The sequence below is a fragment of the Protopterus annectens genome, chromosome 1.part1 (genome assembly GCF_019279795.1).
Source record: "Protopterus annectens isolate FY-2018-M chromosome 1.part1, PAN1.0, whole genome shotgun sequence".
Classification (NCBI taxonomy): domain Eukaryota; kingdom Metazoa; phylum Chordata; order Ceratodontiformes; family Protopteridae; genus Protopterus; species Protopterus annectens.
In genome coordinates, this window is record NC_056726.1 from 1,334,353,610 (window position 1) to 1,334,370,463 (window position 16,854).

Sequence of the window (16,854 nt, forward strand, 5' to 3'; positions counted from 1 at the left end):
GAATCTATAAACATATAGATGCTATGAACACTACTCTTGTTTGTCAAGCATTTCTTAATGTGGATGAGTATAGACAAATAGTACTGTACCTTCCTAGTTCAACCATCAAGATATTCTTATTCTTTTTCTCTATCTCTCTCTCTCTCTCTCTCTCTCTCTCTCCCAGTGAAACAACCTACTACCTAAAGAACTTGCACAGCTGAAGTTCACTTGCAGTTGCAAGAGTTCGCAAGGGAAAATACACTGAGTTAAATCTATGTAAGACAAATTGAGTTTACTTCATGATGTCGAAAGCCAACAATATCGAAGCTGATATTGTTGGCACCACAACATCGAAAGCGCAAAACATCGTGCAGGTAAATGGAAATCTTCGTAGGGGAGATTTCCGTTTACCTCTATGTAGTGCGGTCTCGGAGTTGGAATATTTAAGTGGAGGGGGTGCAGGGGGGCTTGCCCCCCTGCCTATGCTAGTTAGTTTTTATTTTTGTTTGTTTTTTTTGTAAACGTTATTCGATGTTTTACTACATCGATCACTAGAGGTCGACCTTTAGTGATTCGATGTAGTAAGATTTCAATAACGTGATATAGATGCAGACAAAGTCATAGACTAAGACTAATAATTTAATTTGTAAGTCATGCAGTAGTGTGCTCCGTTTGTAGTATTGAATCTGCTGGAAGGATATCTCCACCCCTACTTCCCCACACTCACAGGCCTTTTACTGCTGAAGGTGAAGTTACATTAACACTTCAGCATATTTTACTCTTATCAGTGTAATAGATCCCTGGAAAAGACATTGAAAAGCCCATAACTATAAAATTAGATCTTGTGACTCAGGTCAAGTTTTTAGAGTTCGGTCACCTTGTCTTTGTATTCAGGAACATTCTACCTCACTGATTATTTATGGTGGTAAACCATCTTTGGGGTTTCTTCCCACTCTATTCGTTTCACTCACTCCACTCCCCTACCCTTCCCCCATATCCCACGTAACTACAAAAATGTAAACATACTTACACTGAACCTTAGAAATATATGTAATAAAATAGCCCCACTGCATGCCTGGATTGATCAAAAAAAACATGACATACTAGCCCTTACAGAAACATGGCTACACCCTGGTGTAAAAGACTCAGAAATAATACCTCCAAACTTTGCAATAACCAGAAGAGATATATCTAAAAAAAAGGGGGAGGGATAGCACTTCTATATCCCTCTACACTTAACATCGCACCATACAACAGTCATATATCCATCTTTTCCAATGCTGAGGTACTAATCTCCTTTTTGAACCTCAATATATCAAAATAATTTGCATAATAGTAATATATATTCCACCAGGTAACAATATACCAGTGTTGGAAAATATTTTATCCTGGCCATCCCAAACAATAAACCTTGAAACAATAATCTTAGGAGATATAAATATAGATTGACAAACCATAGCTCCCGACTACCCCACAAAAAGTATAAATCTGTATGTTTTTTCTCGGCTTATCAATGCTCCAACAAGATACAAAAAAGATCTTAACTGCCAATCCACCTTAGGCTGGATTCTAGTATCCTATCCTGCCAATTACCCCTATTCTGGTACACTGTCTAACTCCCTGGGTGATCATCTAACAGCTTATTCCTTTAGAACAAACTCCCAACAACTAAGAGTACACACTATAAAATCAGTTAGGAACTCAACTAATTTTTGTCAGCATAAATTCAACAATCTCCTACAGGAAATAGACTGGACACACCTTAAACAACTACCCCTTAATGATGCTGTACTATACTTTAATAACACCTTCCTTCACATACGTAATACACTAGCTCCCATTTGTATGAAAAGAAACAAAAAGAACTCAGCACCATAGCTCTCTAAGGAATGTAAACACCTGATGAAGCAAAGGGACCTAGCCTGGTCAACCTGGGCACAAAACAAAAATTAACAAAATCATGCTAATTTCAAAACACTCGGTAACAAAGTGATAAAACTAATCAACAGAGATAAGAAGTCATATTATTCCCAGCTTCAACTCCAGCATAAAATCAACCCCAGTAAATTTTGGGACTCCATGTCTTCTCTACTTAACCCTGGAATAAATGGAGAGCACACCGTATCACCAGGTACCCCTCCATCACAAATAGCCAAAAACTTTAACAAGCATTTCATAAAATCAATTTCGGACCTATTAATTAGCACCCCTAATGCTGAACCCCCCCAACCCTTCAACCTATTCAAACACCAACCCCAGGCCATCAACTACTTCTAACCCTAACCCCACTACTCAATGAAATGTCATACAAACCCCATTCTCATTTCAGCCCAAACCCACTGACACCATTAAAAAACTGCTACAAAATCTAAAACCTTGCTCTACCTCAGCTGATAATATGCCCCATACTACCTCAAACTGACTGCTAACTCAGTCGCCTACCCAGTCAGTATCCTTATAAATAGGTCTTTGTCCGAATCAGCAGTATCTACCATATGGAAACAATCTCACATCACCCCCATCCACAAAGGAGGCAACTCTTTTGATCCATCCAGTTTCCATCCTATATCCATCTTGTCACCCATATCCAAAACAGGTAATGCAATATCTATTGCAAAACAACCTTTTAACCAAAACCCAACATGGCTTCCGACCTAGCCACAGCACAGCTACAGCCCTATTATCTTTTACATACACCATGAACAAGGCCAGAGATGAGGATGCTGTACAGCCTCTGTACAGCCTCAGTATTCCTTGGCACATCTCACATAACACAGTAAAATGGTTTCAAAGCTACCTCAAGGATCGTAAACAAGCAGTGAAATGGTCCAGTGAACTGTCTCCCTTTTTCCAGAGCCCAACTGGAGTTCCTCAAGGCTCCAACCTTGGACCCCTACTGTTCAACATTTTTACAAACAATCTTCACACTGCCTCTCACCCTGGGACTCTTATTCAGTACGCTGATGATTCCACCATAATCTGCACTGCTCAATCACTACCAGAACTACAGTCAAAAACGCAACAGTCCTTTACTGCAGTCACATCTTGGCTAAGAAATGCCCAAATCTTTCTTAATCCTAAGAAGACAAAACTAGTACTCCTTCATCCCAAAAACACCTCCCCTGTCACTGATCATTTCAACATCCTTGCATCTGACAACACTGTCATAGAAATAGTGCAAGAAACCAAACTTCTAGGTGTTACTATTGACAGACTTTCATTTGACCCCCATATACAGCAAAATATAAAGAAAACTCATCAAAAACTGGGAATCTTATATAGAAACAAACATTTCTTTACTACAGCAACCAAAACTACCCTTGCAAAAACATTTTTACTTCCCTCCCTTCTTTATGGTGCCCCTATCTTAACTAACTTACAAAATTCTACCGTAAGCTAGTTGGAACACTGCTACAACAAAGTTGCAGTTTGCCACCAACTCTAAATATCACACACACACCCCTTTAAATCACTCCTAGAATTAAACTGGCTTGAACTCCCCAACCAAATTGCCTTTATTCAGCTATCCACCTTGCACAACCTTATTTTCAAGCCTACTGCCTGCCTTGCACTAGCCAATCTAGTCACACCTTACACACCAAATCGATCCCTATGATCAAAAGGCAAAAATCTCTTAGCTGTCTCAAAACACAGAAGAAAACCTGGTTACTCTCTGTATTCATACTCCGTCTCTATACTTTGTAATTCACTACCTCTAGCTACCAGGTCTCTGCCTGGCCTAACCCATTTCAAAGCGTCTTTAAAAAATCATCTCAAAAATACATGGCTCTGCTCCTGCATAAAGCCTGCCTAATGCTCAGGTCTTCCTCTTTCTGTCACATTTCAAGCCCTCACAGACTGCGAGATACTAAGGCTCTTCTAACTCCTTCTCTGCTTCTATAGCATATCTATAACATACTGTTCAGGCTTTATTCCTTCTATTCTTCTTAACTTTCTCTCACTATCTATCTGCATCACTAACTTTCTGGCTGCTATTTTCCTAACTGAAACTAACATTCTATTTTGCATGCACTATTACAGTCAATGTCACACATTGCACTACCTACGTACTACTTTTTTGGACACTGTCTACATCATGTATGGTGAGAGTGACTATCATTGCCTGTAATGTTTTAACTGTATAGAATTGTCGAGATGTGTAGTAATATGTTGCAACATCTTGTAGCGGTTTGTTCTTTCAACTTATTTTTTGTATAGCATTTCTAATGTAATTTTTATTGCATTGGATTATACTGTATTTGTATTATACTGTATGTGGAGCTTTTCTCCCTGGCCTCTGCTGAAAATGGGTTCTGTAAACCTAGTCAGACCACCCTGGCAAACAAATGTCAAATAAAGGAAGAAAGAAAATAAAATTTAATAGAGATGGATAGACATATTACAATAAATGAAAACCATAATTTACAGAAAGTAAATTAGATGCAAAATGTTAGAACAAATAAGAGAATAATAGAAGAATAAAACAGATGAACACACTGATCATGACGATCAAGAGAAATTCTTGTGATATAACAGAAATAAATATATTACTATGGATTTAAACTAATAAAGGATAAAGCGTTACCACAAAAACACAGACTAACAAAGGATAGAAAGGGAACAAGCAAAATGCCACCATGATAGCACTGACTAAAGAAAACTATAAAATCATAAGGCAAAAAGTGTCACTCTTAGTGGAATATAGAAAAGGGAAGAAATCGTCAGAAATATTTAGAAAGACAGACGTGGAATATGCAACACAGAATATCAAAGCAGACCAGGATTTATCATGTACTATTACCAAGAATAAACTACAAATGGCACAAGCAGAAGAACTTTGAAGTTATGCAGATAAATGTGAAGGAAAAGTACAAAAAGAGCAAGCCACTAACTGGGAAAGAAAGCAAAAGAAATTGAAACACCACCAAAAGGTAGAAGTATATACTTTTTGGAGGAGTATTTATGAAGACCCTCCTGAACATAATAAAGATGATGAATGGATAGAAGAATTAAAACAAATGGGAAGAATTTCTAACGTAGAATATATAAAATGGGATACAGAAACAGCCAGAAAAAAGAAAATCTCCTAACTGGAAAACCCCAGCATCAGATAGAATACCTAACTTTACACAAAGATTCAATCCCGCGCAAGAATTACTTGCATGCACAACTTACTTGCATGCACAACATGAACAGACAACAACCTAGTTAAAAAAAAGAAAAAAAAAACAATACTCCTCCTTAACGTTGAACCTGCAAGCCGTCCTAGGAACTATAAAACCAATAACTCGCCTTTTGACAATCTCTAAATTAGATACTCAGACTGATGCAGACAAGCCCCGGTATTCATGAACGTTGCGCCAGGTGGACGCATAGCGTAGGCGTTACAATGCCAAATATGGCCGCCGAGCGATTCAGGTACGATCCAATCCCACGTGCACTACCGGCGTGCGCCGGATCTGCGCCACCTCCGGCGTAGGTATGCTAAACACCCCATGTGCGGTGTTGCACCATGCAAATGAAGGCATATAGCGATCCACGAAGTGGCGCAGGCATAGCATAAGGGCACGGCAATGTAAACCAAAAAAAAACGGTTTACATTTACCCAAACATAACATAGGAGTAACGGAAGGCTGTCAACATCAGCTATCACACTGTTGCCATATGCCAATGGCGAAAGACACAGAGAATGTCAAAAGAAAACATGCACAACATGTAAATAATAATATAAATGGTATGTCCACAGAAACTCACAGCAGAACCCCAGGACATGTCTGCGGAAGGTGCTAAACAATGAAATAATATGACAATGTCATAAAACAGCAGTGTAATACACATCAGCTTCACAGCCACAATACACCATGGTATGCATGGAAAGCCACATCCACGGTGCAAGGGTTGCCAAGGATTTGCGGCAGTGTTCGGCATGGTAACTATGAATTAGTAGTCAATGCCATGCAAATGAGGCAGATAATACTGAATCGCAAAACCCCCGCCGGCGTAAGGCTGTACCAAATGGCGCAGCGGTAATACACCGAGGAGTGGCTCAGAGGGAATACATGTCACCTGCAGAGGGGTGTGCCACTGTAGGAGGAAGCACATTGGAGCTCAGCAAACCTGGGCTGTACATTGCACATCACAGCTGCAGGACCGGCGTGTGGGGAAATAGTTGAGCTGAGAGCACACAATGCGCGCAGAGGTGCATGTGCACGAGGATGACTACGTTCCCTTAACCCAGTCATGTGACGCTCGCCCCGCAAATAACATCGGATACAGGAAGGTGATGTTGAGAATATGAGGAAATGTGGAAGCAGTGTAATTGGAGTAGTAATGAGCAATCAACAGTAATCAACCCACGAAGGCCAATCAGCGTCAGCTGACAACTCTGAATGCAGAAACCTGCAAAACGGGATAGGGGAGGCATATGAATGCAAAGAAAGTAGGGGAGGTAGCAGATTGCAAAGAGTGAAGACCTGACACAGCAGAGCCAAGTAGACAGGCAGCATAACGGCAGCGGCACACAAAACGCACGATATGCCATGTCCCAGAAACTACACATGACAGGGATCTGCAGGATGCATGCCAGGAAATAGTAGGTGCAACGTGCAGAAACAGTAAGGGAAGGTCAAAAGGTAATTCATTGCAGGCAAGAGTAATGCAACACCAAAGGCAACAGCGTTGCAGTGCCAACGGTAAAACACGGAAGATAATCCCCAGATACGGCTGCACAGACACACCCTATGACATCACCGGGTGTACAGCACAGCAGTATAAAGTGTGAATGCACACAACACACAGCCGTGTATTCCCAAACGCCGCACCATAGGTGTAAACACACGGGGAACTTTTAAAATGTACACGTTGGGTGCCGCCGTGGCCGTGATCCATCAGCATGTGTTAGAGACAGACGGAGTTGTGGAGGAGGGTGCCGACAACTACCATAGGCCTCAGAGGAGAAGGAGAGTGTTCAGACCAAGGGTAACCTACCAGGGGCTACAAGACCTGGAGATAGTAGAGCGTTACAGGGTGGATAGGGACACGTTACAGCAAATAGTGGAGCTGTGCCGCCACGCCTGAGAACAAGAAACAACAGAGGTCAGCCCATCCCAGTGGACACAAAGGTATGTGTAAGCTTGTGAATACTGGCCACAGGTACCTTTCAAAGGCCAACTGGGGATATAATGGGCATCTCACAGGCATCAGCATCCAGGGTACTACACCAGTTTCTGGATGCCATGTTACCACATGCCAATGAGCATATATACTTCCCCAGATCTCAGGAGGAGTTGGCTAGCAATATGTGCCACTTCCACCGTGTGGCACAATACCCGGAGGTACTGGGTGCGATAGACTGTACGCACATACAAATCAAGTCACCACCTGGGGAGCAGGGTAGGCGCTACATAAACCTCAAGGGATTCCCCTCCATCAATTGCCAGGTCGTGCAATGCAGGGCATTATCATGGATGTGTGTGCTGGCAGCCCTGGAAGCTACCATGACTCCCATATCTGGCATGCCTCACAGCTGTACCAGGTATTCGCCAGGGGGGACATCCCACAAGGCCACCTTGTGGGGGATGCTGGCTATGCACTGGAGCCATGGATGATGACTCCCATCAGAAATGCACACACACACATGCAAGAAAGCCATAATGAGGCACACGCACAAACCAGAATAATCATAGAGCGTGTATTTGGGATGCTGAAATCATGGTTCCGGTGCTTGGATACATCCGGTGGAGCCCTGCAGTACTCTCCAGGCACATGTGCCCACATATTCATAGTATGTGCCATGCTACATAATATGATCCTGCGGAAGCAGCTGCTGCAGGGACATAATGGTGAAGGGCCACAAAGCCCACCACAACTGCCAAGGCCAGTCCAGGCACAGAGGGTTCAGGACCATGAACACACTGTGCCAGCCCCAGTAGGCAGACGGAGGCGTGCAATATGCCTATGCCCTGGCAAAGAGGGAACGTATAGCACATACTCTGACAGCGTAGGCCCCATGGACTGACACCTTCCTACCTGCACACACAGTGAAATGGACGGCACACAAACATGACCACCCGTAAAGTGTACCGTATGGGTGGCTCCATGTGTGACTCCAACATAGGCAGCACCCAAACACTGTACACCCAACAGCCAGTGGAGCATGGAACGCCAACACCTGAACCGTACGCGGGTCCTACAGCAGACAGCGTTGCTGTATGCTGCCACGTTCGCCGCAAGGTGTATACATATAGACATGTAGATATGTGCATATACAGATATGTAGATAGATATAATTACATATATAGAAATATATGTACACATATACATATAAGTACTACAGGTAAGACAGGGAATCAGAGGGATGTAAGGTGACAGAGATGTAACACGCGATATCTGTACATAGTATACATAGCGTGAAAGACAACCTGAGCATCTGGGAGGTTTAACAGAAGAGGAAACCACCACCCATGGAAAGGTCAACATACCGAAATGCATAACCGCGAGTCGGAATGATCGCCAGGCCACAGTACAGTAACAGTACATGCGCGGGTAATACTATGATGATATGAGGGGGGAGGTAGACACTGCCTCCGGTGATGTGGCCCATGCAGGTATTGTGTGCAACCGTCCCCGTGACTGCCGCAGTATGTGTATGTGTGCGGTGAGGGTGCCGTGTGTTTCGCTGTGCGAGTGTAATGTGTGTGCCTCTGTAAAATGTGTATGTTGGTGCCATGTTAGAGGCAGAGTGGAATAACATGTGTAGGCATACAGTACACTAGCCACAGGCATATGTACACCAGTAGTCCCAAAGTAGTACTGAGAGCCCTACCCTGGCTAGGCGTGTGGTGACGTATAACGATGCAAAGTGACAATGTCCCAGAATGTAGCACAGGAATATACCCCACATGAAATGGAAAGGACGTATGTACTAATCATGACCATCTGTATGACACCGATATGCTAATTGCAAAACAATACATCGGCAAAGTCACACAGCAATAGGTATGTACCGCGGAAATACGCATGTGCTACCCCGGTACTGACCGTGGCCACGTATCGGCCCGTAAACACCGCTGTGTGTTCTACAAGTGTCAAACAAGCAATCGCCACCTGAATAGGTGGCAACCACTGGCAAACAGGCCATCCCAAGTACAGGACCACAATGACTGTAAATATCTGGGACAGAATGACAAGGGATAGTCGTCACGTACAAACAACCGCAGATATACCACCAATGTGACGGAGGAATACATGCAGGAAGCACACACGCAGGCGATACCAACACCACATGACAACAACACAACCTACACTCCCAGAACAACAGACAATTAACTGTCAACTCCCCAGGCAGGAATGGAGCACACAGACAAGCATACCATGTATGTAGAGATGCAAGGCCCACAACTCGTATCCGTCACCTACAACCTCCGATATTCCCCATCGTACATATTAAAGGGATACAAGCCGTAATAGCAGCACAAACATACAGGCAGTCAATGACAGCTGCATAACCGCAACATCTCGCGTGGGAAACACTATCAACAGCGGATGCATACTTGCATCCGTTGTTTAAAGGAATACAACAGCTATGTTACACATCCGAATGCAAAACGCCATCAACAGATGCCGTCAGGACAGGGACACCCACATGTCGAACATAATACCATACCCAACACACACAATCCACGGCTAACACCACTGCGAAATGTACCTGTCGCCACACATAGCGGCTGCAGTTACACATAACATATCACAATACAGACCATCTCCATGAAGGTAGGGCAAATAGCCAACGCCCAGGTGATGAATGCAACCATACCCTAGTTACGACGCGTAATGTACGAATGGAGTAGATGCACAGGTGATATGCGCACAAGTACACACTGAGGAACAGCAATTGGTGTGATGAACCCACATGTTGCAGGTATCGACGGATATAAGGATGACTCCCAGGATATTCAAACCGTATGCTCATACCGAACCAGCGGTGTACAACGGAAAGAGTCATAAATAGGAATACCGATACACGGAACGAAAAACGGAACGAAACACTGACAAGGTATGTAGAACCCACGATATGGGTGTAACGCATGATGTGTATGACGAAGCTGTACTGTATGTGAATGGTGTTCGTAAGTAATGATACTTGTCCATAATGCAGAGAGTGGTGAAAGGTGGCTATGTAGTGCTATCCTGCTGAGCATACCAACGACTGTGGACACCGTGTGCACAGCAGTGGGACATCATGTACACAGCCGGGATAACACAAGGGCTGCCACAGGGGGGCATAACAGAGAACAATGCCACACCATACGGCGATGCTGGCAGTGGATGTCCAACAAGGAAGTGCCATAGCAGGGGATAGGACATGTATGTATACTGTCACAGCACACATGTGTATGGGCATATACCGTCGATGTCATACGTAATGTGCGCCCGACGTGCACATATGCCTTGCAGTAGGGGATACTATGTCAACTATGTGTAATGTAAAGCTGTCATGGTGAATATGACAGACATCATACACAGTATCACAGGCATATCATGCATAATGGAGTTATTGCCTATTGGTATGTACAATAACAGGATATATATGGCCTGTAGATATGGGATAGAGTAGTAGCATAACAGCCATCCGAAATGGAAGGAACACCAAGTAACCATGCCCAAACGATCTGTAGCAGGTGCAATGTGTGCAACAATGAAGTCTGGCAGGTCCATGTGTAAACACATGTGCAGTGTACACAGTAGTGTCACCTCCCCATGGTAGTGTCCAGTGAACAGCAGAGGTGGGTGTCAACTGCATGTTTACACAGTACTGCTGCTGTGGTGGTACCATGACTACGTGTCACTCAAACAGCAAGGGAGCTATCACATGAACAGTGCCACTGTGTGTCCCTGTGGGATGTGCACAGGACCTATGTTCCACAGCATGGTGTGTGTTGTGTCTGCGGAAGTAACACAGAAGCCCAGCCCATGCAATGTGGCATGTGTGCACATATCCATGAGTGGTCCGTTCACACTGCCCACTGCAATTGTCATGTATGAGTAGTACATGCATCAGTAATGCGGAGGACATGGTCCATGTCAGAGCAGAAGACACCCTGTGTATGTGGTATGCAGATGTGTACAGATGTGTTTTCCGTCTGTCAGCCGCATATGTAAACTGTCTGAGCCTGGTACACATCATGGCATGACAATGCTGTGCCATGTAAAGTCGTAGTTGTGGAAGGTACACCACGAATGTGGTATTGTAACCTTGACCGTGTGTAGATGTGTGTATGCCACAGGTACAATGGCTACCTATGTACCAGCATCACACGCAGTACAGATAGGTGTGGCCCTGCAGAAGTGTATCCATGCCACAGTGGAATACGGTAACCACAGGACCATGTGGGGCATTTGTGTGTACAGCAACCATGTACAATTTGATATGCATGTACGGGCCAGTATCCATGTGATAGTCAGTGGATGAATGTTGCTATGCAAAGGTGATGTGCATGCACCATGTGTCATGCATCCTGATGCCATGACACCCACATGATGTATCTGCCACACCGACACCCATATGGTTGTTATCAGTATGAGCTGGTGGAGCTATAATGGTGCCAGGTATGTAGATGTGGGATATCTAGGCATGGACAGTACTCTGTGACAGCATGTTGTGTATGTAAGCAAATAGTGAACATTAGGGGCCCCATGACTGAGGACTGTGTAATGCCATATGTACCTGACATGTAGTAGGTAGCATGATATGCTTGCACCACTGTGTGTCCTGTCCAGGAGTCATATAGCCTAACATCCTAAGACACAGGGTATGATGTGCAGGTGGATGTGTACGTTGCCAATACCAGAACGTGGAATGGTGCTGAAGGGCAATGTGAGGACAATGTCTGATTGGTTGCCCTCTGTACCACACCAACCACCCATGCAATGGTATGACAGGTGGCCAGCATGTGTATGTGGCGTGCTGTGGCACACAAAAGCCCAACAAGGGTGCCAGTAAAGGCATGGAGGTCATCAATGAGTGTGTGAAGCACATTTGTGAGGATGTGCCCCAGTGCCATACAGAATGGTCCAGTCATGGGTGTACGAATGCAGTCCCACACGTGCAATGCAGTGCCACCCATGTGTAGTGCGATAGATGCGGCAGTGTGACGGTCAAGGTACACAATGTCCGACAACAGGCTAGCAGTGAATTCAGTGGGCTGGTGTGGAGACACATACCAAACAGGTTGGCGGGACATAACAGCTAGGGAGATCGGAAGGTGACATTGTGACAGTGTCTTAGGACATAACGTGTGCATGGCAGTACCATGTATGTGTCCACAGGGACACTATGATGTCCATGTATGGATTGCAACCCTGTAGTGAGTGAGAGTGTGTATTGTTGGTAAGTACACCATTGCCTGGCATGTTGCCAACATTATCTCAGTCTGCAATGCCTGGGTGACTGTTGTACGTGACACTGAATGTGGATGTAGCCAAACAACACAGACATACCACCACACTGCCTGAGGACCCACACTGCAATGTGCGGTAGTCATGTGTAGGTAGCTAGCCTTGGAGCATGTGATGGACCACGAGGACCCACCATGGCTGACAAGTGATGCACCCCACACATGTGAATATACACCACTGTGCAACAGCCTGCACATGTGCCCATACAGCAGATGTGCATGGAACATGACCACCACCGTGGCATCTGTGAAAAGGTCAGTACCGCCATGTCTCTGTGTGGAATAGCATGGTCCCTACCATTGTGTACATGCTACAGAAGTGCACTGTGGTATGTGTCAGCATAGTTATGTACACTGTCCATCTGCCGGGGTGTCATGCCATTAACAACTCCTGTCAGCAGACGTCAGTAGTACTGGCTGTAGAACACATGTTCCATGTATGCTGCGATGGGTGTGTGTCCAGGGTGTGGCTAGCAGGGCCGTGAAGCATATATGTTCACCTACCAAAGGGGGGATAACCCCAGGTTTAACACACCAGACACATGGAGGTATTGTGCATGCTGAGGGTAGTGTAGGTATGGTATGTGTTGTGTAATGTGTCACCCAGCTGGGTGGAGTGCATGCCTCAAGCATGTGTGGGTACATGGGTGTCCATTCTAGGGAAGTGTGGGTTGCTGTCAGCACATGGCAGTATCAGCTGTCTGAGGCCCAATGTACAGCATGACAACACAGACAGCATGTAACCTGTGGTGTACAATGTAAGCTCTGTTGCGTGTTACAATGTGTCTAGCGGTCACAAACATGGGTATCTGCACATGGAGCACCTATGATGCATTGTGTTCGGCAAATATCTAGTATGTGTGCAAAACACTGTGTGATGTGGGATCCCCTCACCTGTGTGTGTTGCAGTCCAGGTATATGCCTGGGAGGTATGATCCGTGTACAATCTGTACTTGCAGGTGTGCTGTGCAGAGCATGGAGGCAGGTCCCAGGCACTGCAGATAAATGTGAGTGGTGCACTAGTGTGTGTGCCTTGCTTGTGTGCAGCACAGTGGAAGGTGCAAGCATTGTCCCACATGACCCCATGCCATGCCTGCCTGTTACAGCTCTGCTGGAGACAGTCATGTGACACCGCCACAGAGGCAGTATAGCATGTGAAGATGTACAGGTGAGCTCCACACCCCAGGCAGATGTCCGCAGGTCATGTGTGCCACAGCAGTGTGGTCGACCAGGACTGTCATAGTGGTCAGATACCACATGCCTGTATAAGTACAGTATGAGCATAGGCAACAGTTGCAGTGACAGAGTAGGTCAATGTACAGTGTCCCTGTGTTCAGACCACTGCCTACTGTACACTTGGCTAGACACACACCCAGAGGGTGAATATACCGGTGAGCCATCACATGTCCCAGTACACGTAGCCTGTAATGCCATCACAGGGCGGTCACAATAACATGTTGTATGACAGATATGTTGTACCAGGTGATGTGTCATGTGTGCATATGTTGAGTTGCACAGCTGTTCACACGTCTGCATCATATCAGTGCATGATGCCTAGTGTAACATGATGTGTGGAACTGCACTGTGATCCACAACAGGGTCATCTGAGACAGGTGTGTTGTGAATGGTGTAACCCATGGTTCCACAGGATATATACTGGTGCTGTTGGCTGCCATGCTGGGGGCCACCAGTGGTGCCTGCAGTGGTCATACAGACATACTGCACACATTGTTCTGGCAGGAATGTCCATTGTTGTAGATGATGTGTTACTATGTGAAGGTAGGTGTGTGTTGTGAATGTTACCCATCCAGATGTGACCATCAGGTGCAGTCATGGTTGTCGACAGCATCACACCCATCCACAGCTGTCAGAACCCTGTCCCCAGAATGGGTGTCAGCCGCCCTCGTACTGTGTGACCTATGTGCAGATGACAGAACACCTACTACTGGCTGGCTAACAGTGTCATCTAGGAAGGCTATGTGATGGCTGGAATACGCTGTTACAATGTATAATGATGGTATCCCAATGAAGTACATGGAATCACACACAGTAAGCCATGGCTGGCATGTAAACCATGTACAACAATGACTGTGTGACAGACACAAACAATGCGGCGCCATGTTGAACATGCACCCATGAGAACACCAAATGAGGTATGTTGCACATATCGATGTACAACTGTCAGCTATGGGCACAGCATGGATGCAGACGCATATCCCCCACAGGCAGTACCACGCCATGTAGGTAGGGGGGCATTGTATGACTACATGTGACAGTTGCTGTACCGCCACATGTACTGCATATCCGTCATGTAGGGGTAGCAGTGGTACGTGACTGTTGGACATGCCTGTACATATGACCATGTCCCACAGGATATGTGTTACGTGTGTACAACACGTGTTGTACCGTCATCAAGCTGTGAAGTGTATGGCTGCCAGTGTACCTGTGTGACATGTTCTGCAATAGGTGCAAAGGTACGCAGTAGTGCATTGCATGCCCACAGGTGCATAGCCTGAAGATACAATACAAAGAGGATGTTGGATCATAGCAACCCACATGAGGAGATGGGTATGGGTGGCAACCCACTACCACCTGTCCGGGTAAGGTGTGCATGTCCATGACACATTAGCACCCGAGAAGCTAGCAGTACAGCAGTACAGGGTGGCATGCATATATGATCACTAATACCCCTGTGTGTTCCACCACTGGCCTGTGGACAGACAGACACCAACACAATGTGCAGCATTGACATGTGCACAGCACATCACCGCTGGCTACTGTAGAACCAGCTTACTGTGTAGACATGTGCACAGAACGTCTGCACCAGCCACATTCAAACACGTTATGTGTTGAACCCCACCATCATTGTAGCCCATGCCACAGACAGATGTTCACGCATCTGTGTATGTACGTCTGGGAATGTCCCTGGCCTAGCAGTATAGCCGTGTCAGTGTTGCGAACAACATACTGAATGGGCTGTGTGTGTGAGGTGTGCGTCATACGTGTATGGTCCGATGGATGATACCATCAGTGCCCCTGCTATGTGAACATCCCTGTCCCCATACATGGATACCTATGCTGTGCCCAACACCATGGTCCCTGTGGGAGGGATGGTGCTGTGTGGTGCACCAGCTGACATGGGGGTGGCAGCAGGCACTGGATGTAGACATATGTGGTACCCATGTCAGGCCAGGCAACCATCCATGTGCACGGGATAGCAGTGTGTGGGCACATACAGCACTGTGTTGAACAATATCGCAGTACATAGCACCTGTCAGGGGTAATGTGTATGCATGGATGTGCGATACCAGCATGCACCATACACACCCCCACCAAGCAGCATGCTGCCTACCTTGCAGAAGGCCATTGTCCACACCATGATGATAGACATGTGTAATGTCCATATACACATAGCAATGACATATGGAATGGACAGCCACCCTGCCAATATCAGTACCCCCCAGGTGGGACACATCCCTGTGCCATGTATGTGACATACCCTGTCATACCATGCAGCCCTGCCCAGCAAGGCTGCACGTGCTATCACAGTCATACATGGTGAAATGGACAAATGGCACTTGCACTATCAACTGTCCAGAGCAGTAATGTGGCACTGATGCACCCTGTGGTGTCACAGGTGCTGTGTGTTGGTGTGTACAACGTCTGGCGCACATGCTATGCATGACCTTCCCTGCTAATGTCATATGGTTACACAATGTCCCATGTGTATCACATGTGCAATACAGGTGAGCCGTGGCAGGTTGTCCAACACCCGTACAGTGTTGTGTAGATGTACATGGCACAACACATGCATGTGCAGGTGTCCATGTGTATGTGTGCAGTGCCATCGCTGACGTTCATAATGGCTGCGTACGTGATGCCTAGTGACTTATACACAGCATCCAGGTGAACAGTAGAACTGTGTGCACATTGGGACACGTGCCAACTGGTATGAACACAGGTGCAGGCAGGTACACATGTCCACAGCAGGTTACCATCAACATGGTGTGTGTACAGTGTGATGAGTTGACACACAGATATGATATGATACCCACTGCTTAATGGTGTGACGGAAACACGTCAGCTGTGTCAGTGCCATGATGCATCACAGAGATTACTGTGCAGATGTCGTACATGTCATAGCAATGTATGTCCAGCGGTATGCCAGTACATCAGTGTAAATGTGACCTGTCACCATCATTATGTCTTACAGATAATGCCACATTCCCGGCTGCCAGCCTTCAGCCGCCAGGAGGATGACGTAATCATACCGTTGCTCCATGACAACTATGACCTGCTATTCAGCCATGTTCCACAGCAAGCACAGCAGCGGGATGACCTGTGGCAGGATATGCGCAGGAGGGTGAACAATGTGGGTGGCAACAACCGCACCTACCAGCAGATATGCCGACACTGC